Below are 7,999 nucleotides of genomic sequence, written 5' to 3'. Positions count from 1 at the left end.
GCCTTGTAGCCTGCCAGCATTTCTTTCTGTATATATATAATTAGGGTTTGGAAATGAGGGGCTCGTTAGGAAATACACAAAGAAATGCCTGCAGTCTACAACGCCAAAGAAGGCATAGGGGAATGGTTATACTATTTTTTACCGTTAGTGACGTTACAGTTAAAAATAAATACGTGAGACAGGAAGAAACAAAAACACGCGCCCAGAGTGGGGACCGAACACACGCCTTTCGATTAGATCTCGAATGCCTTACCAATTGGTAAGGCATTATATATATATACATATATATATATATATATATATAAGAGAAGAAAAACTTCGAACAAGGTAAAAGCACGATTGTGGCCTACGTTTCAGCAAAGAGAACTTGCTTTCCTCAGGGCCCTGAGGAAAGCAAGTTCTCTTTGCTGAAACGTAGGCCACAATCGTGCTTTTACCTTGTTCGGAGTTTTTCTTCTCTTGTGTTCTCTACCATCTTCAAAGTTCTACTACTCCCTATATATATATATATATATATATATATATATATATATTGGAGAACGTAGTGGGCTCAGACCTCTGCAAGCGGTTCGAAAAGGAGACTTGTCTTTTTCAAGTTGCCTTGTCGAAACGTTGGGAGAGGTCTGAGGCCACTACCTTCTCCGAAGTATTATTTCCATATACTGAACATCTTCAAAGCCCTCTCCTTCCCTATATTTATATATATATATATGTTGAAATTTTATCATCATCGGTGCCTGCTATCACGCAGGGGCAGCTCCCGCTCGAGCTGCTTCGTTTTTCTTCATCCGCCATCTTGATAATACAACACCACCGCATCACTGGGACGTCTCGGCCCTTGGTCCTCTTATATTTTAAATGGTGCCGACAAACCCGGGAAGAAGGCCCTCCTGAGATTCGGAGTCTTCCGAACTTCGGCCTTTTGTAGGAGGAGGACCGCTTGATACTGACGACGGACCGGTGTAATAGACTGAACCGGTGGTGGTATACGAAAGTGACCCAGGCGATGGGCGGAATAGAAGACGACGTATCCTCACCTCGGACGATTCCCTCGATGGGCGGCGATTCCGGTGAGGGGAATGCCGCCGCGTATCGCGCAATGGAGGAAGCGTTTCATCTGCAACACGATTTGGGCCTCGCTCAGTCTAGGATGCACGTTGAGAAAATGAAGATAACACGAGAAAAGGAGCGGATAATAGCTCGAGCACTGTGCAAAGAAGCAAGAGCAAGATTAGGCCTGTGTATGACAAACAGTGGCCTTAGCGATGTGTTGACGAGGTTGCTGCATGAGCTAAGGAAATATGAAGTTAGATTGAGATTATTGAATGAAGAAATAGAACCGTTTATCGACAGTGACCACCTAGACGAAGAATTCGCTACCAACATCGAATTCAAAGACTAAATATTTCACGTTATGTGCCGAATATATTACCAATTGAAAGGCAGAAAATGTGACGTCCTGAAGAAAAGCCAGACCTTCGAGTCATTAAATTTCTCAACATGAAAATGAATAAATTTCTCAATAAATTTCTCAAATAAATAAATTTCTCAACATGAAAAAATGAAGATAACACGAGAAAAGGAGCGGATAATAGCTCGAGCACTGTGCAAAGAAGCAAGAGCAAGATTAGGCCTGTGTATGACAAGCAGTGGCCTTAGCGATGTGTTAACGAGGTTGCTGCATGAGCTAAGGAAATTTGAAGTTAGATTGAGATTATTGAATGAAGAAATAGAACCGTTTATCGACAGTGACCACCTAGACGAAGAATTCGCTACCAACATCGAATACGAAGACTAAATATTTCACGTTATGTGTCGAATATATTACCAATTGAAAGGCAGAAAATGTGACGTCTTGAAGCAAAGCCAGATCTTCGAGTCATTAAATTTCTCAACAAGCTTCAGGGAATTTTTTACAACGACAGAACGATTCTACGACCCAGATGATTTGAAGAACTCCCAAGAAGACTCGATGACTGAAACTTCGCATGCGTCAAATTTCCAGCCGCAGCCACAGCATGAGATTGAGGCAGCTTCGTTGGTCGCGCGTGACATTCGAACAGAAGATGCCTTGCTCTCGTATGCATTCGAAGAGTCTGTCGAGATGACCGCAAGTAGCAAAAGCTGCACATTGAATCCCAAAGCAACACTACAATCTCCCCGGGGGGAACGTCTCGTGCAGCAGATCACGCTTGTTTCACCTGAATTACTAGAAGCGCAAGATGAAACAAAAGTATTTGAACTGAACAACCAAGTGATACAGAGCACCAAAGAAAGGGATCCGGACGGTTTTCCAACAGAGGTAAAGATTGACGTCGCATTGACCGGACAACGCAATGTAAAGGGAACAATTCGCGGAAGTCACCGTTCAGAGTACAAGAAGGCCTCTGACAACGATGCTCGAATAATGAAAGTAAAGAGCTCGAAAAAGAAGCGCGAGCTTTCAAGACACAGTTCTCAAGCCGCAGGACAAAATCTCGAAGAACTCCTATCCGTGTACAAGACCGTCGAAGACAGGATACGGATTTCAGCGTGGCGACGTGGACTGCAAAGACACACACTGCTTGTGTTCAAACCGTGGCCCCAGTGACCGTTTCGCCTTCTGACTGCCCCATCGGATCGACAAGAACGACCTAACTGTACCAGCTGAACGCGGAATGACCAGGGCTTCTTTGTGGCCGGAGCAGGTGTTGAAACTTGATCACCATCGCGGCACCGATGAGATTATCATCATCGTTGCCTGCTATCACGCGGGGGCAGCTCCCGCTCGAGCGGCTTCGTTTTTCTTCATCCCACATCTGGATAATAGAACACAACCGCATCACCGGGACGTCTCGGCCCTTGGTCCTCTTATATTTATATATATATATATATATATATATATATATATATATATATATATATATATATATATATATATATATATATATATATATATATATATATATATATATATATATATATTTATATATATATATATATATACCGTAATCCCTCGTAACAACGAAATCACTTTATTCGAAATTTCTTGAAGTGCGAACCGAAACGCATGCATTTTAGGCCGCATTACTCGCAGCGCGCGAGATGTGGACCCGCTTTGAGCGAAGTGGCAAGAGGAGGCGCCGCCGAGCGGCGGCGGCGCAGGGGCGAGTCAGGCGGTCAATTTGGCTGGTTAACAAGCTGGTGTTTCCCATGGCGATTTTCTCGAGCCGTCCATGCTCGATTTGCGCCATCCGACTTTAGATGAATGCTCCAAGTGCGTAGTACAGTGATTGAAATGTGCTCCTAGACATTGGTCAATGGCCTGGACGCGACGGTGCGGGAACACTGACACTCGAAGCGTATAATTAGACGCGTCGTCGAAATGCTTGGCCCCCAAAAACTCTTGTTTTGCTACCTTCGCGGCGGCGTACCTTGAGATAAAAAATTGCCAGTAATCATGCAAAGCCCTTTGTAAAAACCGGTCAGTTTTTATCATTGCGCTGTGCACCTACAATGAGCCATGGGTTATTCTTTTTTTAAGATCAACAAACACAACCTCAGATTCAAGCAGCGGAATTTCCGGCGCTTTCCAGAGTGAAGCTATCGTAGTGTCCCATGACGGCCTCACCTCCCCCTATAAAAGTGGTCACTGCCTTCCTCTCCTCATTCGCTCTGAAGTCTGTGAGGCGTCCGCACGTCAGTCACTGCTTGGTCGAATTGGAGCGCGGACTGCTCTTGCCAGGCAAGAACTTGAAATATCCAAAGCTCACTGCTTCTTTGCACCTGAATGAAGTTTTGCTTCACTGCATGCATTGTGTTTTGATTCCTCGCACTTGTGGCGCAACTAGCGCTCAGCTACTTTATTGTTATCGAGTGTTTGCTGATATCGAAATAACGCTGATACCAAAATTGCGAGGGGGTTTATCCCTAGTGAAGCACAGTCACCGAAATGAGCAGACCAAGCCAGGCTATGCCAGAAAGACTAGTCTTCGGCTTCTGTATCGCTGCCATGGCTGGCGATGATTCTTGAGGCCAGGTGATGGCAATAATGGATGCCAAGCCTCAGCTTCGCATCCATTTTTTTAGCCGCCCCTTTCCATAGAGGCGATTTCCCGTGCAAGCCGGGTGAACTTCCCAAGTGTTGTAGTCCCACACAAGGGCCGAGTGCGAGGCCGGGGAGTCACTTCTACCTATTTTACCGGTAGGTTCCCGGCGCCACCAAGGCACGCGAATGCACATGGTGCCTTCCACATCCATGGTGGACACTCAACTCGCAACCGCCGGTGGCAGGACATGCCGCCAGACTCTTTCACTCCCGGCAATGGCGCGACTCGGCATAATGGCCGGGGCCCCACACAACGGTCAGGGGCCCTCCCAAGGGTAAAGGCAGCTTTCCACGCATGCGTTCCCCTTTCAATGGTCCGCACTCGACCAGGGACGCCTGTACCCGTTATAAAACCGGTGGGTGCCCGACGGTACCAGGATTCGAACCCAGTACGTCCCACATACGAGGCGAGTGGTGTACCTCTGAGCCGTCGCTGCGGTTGAGGATGTTCAGCTCAGGACATTCAAGTATAAATGTGAAAGTAGAAAGCAATCACTTACGTCTGTCATAAACACGCTTGCATTACTATAATTCTTGTCGGCGCTGCAGATGCAGGGATCCATCGGAGTTTAAAATACGTTCCTATTGCATGTACTCCATTCAGTAAAATATATCAAATTTGCAAAGTTTCATAACAATGCTAATGTTTTGACAGACGAAGCGTAGCGCTTTTCATTGAAGGAGCGCGCTTCATCTAACAAGAATGTTTGGGGGCCATACAAAATCTATCACAACCACAACAAAACTTCATTCTCAAGCTCCTGCTTGCTACTTAATGGGAAACAATGAACGCGTGAGTCACAATGACCGCTTTTGATCTGTAATCAACTCCAATGAATCTTTTCTTTGGCCTTCGTTGTTTTTGTTCACCGTGTCCTTGTGAGTTGCTCTCGTGATACTTGCCGATGTCATTGCCGTTATTCTCAATGTCATCTAAATTAGGAATGCTGTTGTGGTTATTGGCGCTTCATCGCATACTAATCTCGTTCCGTATGCCAAGAACTGCGACGTTGGGTGCAAACCATATCCGATAGGTTTTGTAAGCACATTAGGAAAGCCTTGTGACTTCTTTGACCTCGAATCGATTTCAGACGAATCGACGCTGCTTCCCATTCTGCAACTGGTAAATAAAGTGTTTGTGCTAATCAACAATACAAACAGGATGTATAAATATCAACATGCGTAACAAATCACATGGATTCCGGGAAAAATCGCGGACAAGTAACTTGAGCTGTCCTAATAAAAATGCACCAGAAGGTAAGCATGGCGTGTGCGAAAATTAAAGTGAACAGAACAAAAGAGTGGCAAAACAGCAGCTAAAAGTTGTTGAAATCAATTTGATTCATTCATAACTAAAGGAACCGAAATATAAACAACCATTGAAGGCTATTGAACAGATGCAGTTTCCAGCAACCACCTGACGAAGAACATCAAAGTACAATTTATTGCATTTTAACTGCAGTGCAACCTCACCCAACACGCACACACACATTCAAGAAAAACTCTGAAATTATATTTTACATCGCAGCAAGCCAATGAACTAAGATCTTAGATATCCTCATACAAGTAAGTTTAGAGAGAAGTTGTTCCTTAGGAGTATTCCAGAGATCCGAGCATATATTATCAAACGCAAACTTATCCACGCCGGTGAAAAACTGCTGGCCCCGCTGCCTTTTATTGTATTGTTCTAAAGCAATTGAGTCAACCACCAGCTTGCCGTGACCTTCCGTGACGCCATGACAGCAGCTCAAACTTTCCCGCAGCCCTCACCTTGTAGTTGAAGATGACACACTTCCCGCGCTTTCCGCTCCCGATGTGGTACTCTTCATCGTCAAGCTTGGAAAGAACCTTCGGTAAGTCACCGGGGTCCAGTTCGGGAAAGGCGTTGGCCAGCTGCCTGTGGGAGCAGAAGCAGTGGGAGGAGTCAAGTGCAAGGCCACGTGTTTAATGCTTGTCCGCGAGTAGTTGATATAGAATGGGCTCTCGTGCAGCAGAATAGGCTTCTGATCCTATATCAATGCAGGGTGGCCGTCTACGCACACAGCTTGAAGACATGGGCATGCTAACACAGTACCAACAGTGCTGCAAGATGGTCTCTCCCAACTCCTCGGACACCCTTTGGTGTGTTAGGTAGCTTGAAAAATTTAAATGCTTTGAGGTTAGCACTAAACTACGAAAATCATTTAGAAGATTATCACGTTTTACAGTCCTCGCGGAAAACAAACAAATCGCGTGAAGAGGATAGATCAGCGTTATCGGTGCTCTTATGACACCTTCTATATGTAAAAGCAGATCATTAAAAGCTCAGCTTTGCACAATGTAGTTTGTCTCGCTAACGTGAACTAGAAACATCCCTGTTTCCGATTTATGGTCTACAAATGATAACTTCATTCCTCTGCAGAGATTTGAAAACCGTGATGAAGGCACTACAAATGTCTGGAACTATGTCAACAAATCCGCAGAGGTTCGGCATTTAAGTATAAGTGACGCTGTAGACGAAGCGTGGCTTATAACGCAGGAATACAAGCTGTCGTATTACCATTTATTTATTACCTTGAAATTCAAAATACATTACGGAGGGCATCACGGTGACGAATAAACCTTATTTGAGTAGAGGTGCTGATGTTAGGGCACCCGCCCAGTAGGAGGCTTCCTTAGTCCGGGATGCCCTGGACCGTGCTGGTCACCTATGCCGTCTCCACTAATCATGGCTGGTCTGAGAGATCGGAGCCTGTCGGCAGCTCTACTGAGTGGAGTTACAAAAACATCGACGAGACAACCATTTTTTAGTTGCGAATGCAAACTCATTACCGCCCAATAGAGTGCCGCTTAGTGCTACTTTAACTTTTGCACTGCAATTTATGTTTTCGAGTCTCCTTCGTGGTAGCTGCGGCGTACCTGTGAGGTGAGCCACCTTTTGTGATGCCCGACGGTGGGGACGCATATATATGGCGTCCCAACCGTATATATATATATATATATATATATTTATATATATATATATATATATATATATATATATATATATATATATATATATATATATATATATATATATATATACAGAAAGAAATGCCTGCAGTCTACAACGCCAAAGAAACGTAGGGGAATGGTTAGACTATTTTTTACCGGTAGTGACGTTACATTATTTTTTATTAATAATTACGTGAGAAAGAAAGAAAGAAAAACACGCGCCCAGAGTGGGGACCGAACCCATGCCTTTCGATTAAATCTCGAATGCCTTACCAATTCGGCTATCTAGGCGACTGTGTTCTCCTTCACTTTCCGGGGTATTTATATTTACTATAACTGTATCTGACGCTTGAGGGTGGTAGCCAGCGCCACTCAGACTGCACGGGGAGAAGGGGACCTCCCCTGAGGTGCAGAGGTCCTTCTCGTTCAGTTGTCGACACGGCAGGGCCGCGAGACTACGTGCCTGATGGAAGCAAATCTGGCGGCTGTTACCAATGTTTACAGCCAGGACAGGTCCGTCGTGAGTGTCCTCGCGTGACGGCTGGTCGCCGAAATACAAATAGCCATCGAGATGAGGGAGTGCAGCCCGAGGCAATCAATGATGGTGACTTTTTCGTCACCGAGGACCGCAGGATTTGCTGGTCGTGAGAACTAGTGCTTTTTACCCACTGCTTGCCGCATATCCCTACCATGCCAAGGTCACCCGCAGTCGCAAAGAAATCGGTGTTGCCTGATCAAATCGGGCAGTTGTTTGAGGAGTGTCCTTGCAGTGACTTTGAGCGGGAGAAGCTCGCCTATGTGGTGGAACCGTTTGCTGAAATGTTCACGGAGACCCCTGAGCGTAGAATACCGTATCCAGACGGAGTACGTCCCTCCTTAGAGCTGCGATCCACGCCCGGTCAGCATTCAGAAGAAAGCGAAACTGGACGTCGCCCTCGA

General features: G+C 45.5%; 1 non-coding gene across 1 annotated transcript; it reads right to left on the bottom strand.

Annotated features, from left to right (window-relative positions):
• Positions 1-7,279: 7,279 nt before the first annotated feature.
• On the bottom strand, positions 7,280-7,351 carry Trnak-uuu (transfer RNA lysine (anticodon UUU)). Its single transcript has one exon. It is a non-coding gene; the product is annotated as a tRNA-Lys (tRNA).
• Between the last annotated feature and the right edge of the window lie 648 nt (positions 7,352-7,999).

This window comes from Haemaphysalis longicornis, unplaced genomic scaffold, assembly GCF_048455015.1.
Source record: "Haemaphysalis longicornis isolate Haplotype H1 unplaced genomic scaffold, Haemaphysalis longicornis Haplotype H1 scaffold_14, whole genome shotgun sequence".
Taxonomy (NCBI): Eukaryota; Metazoa; Arthropoda; class Arachnida; order Ixodida; family Ixodidae; genus Haemaphysalis; species Haemaphysalis longicornis.
The sequence above is the reverse complement of the archived record's forward strand: the minus strand, read 5'-3'. Positions and strand labels throughout refer to the sequence as shown.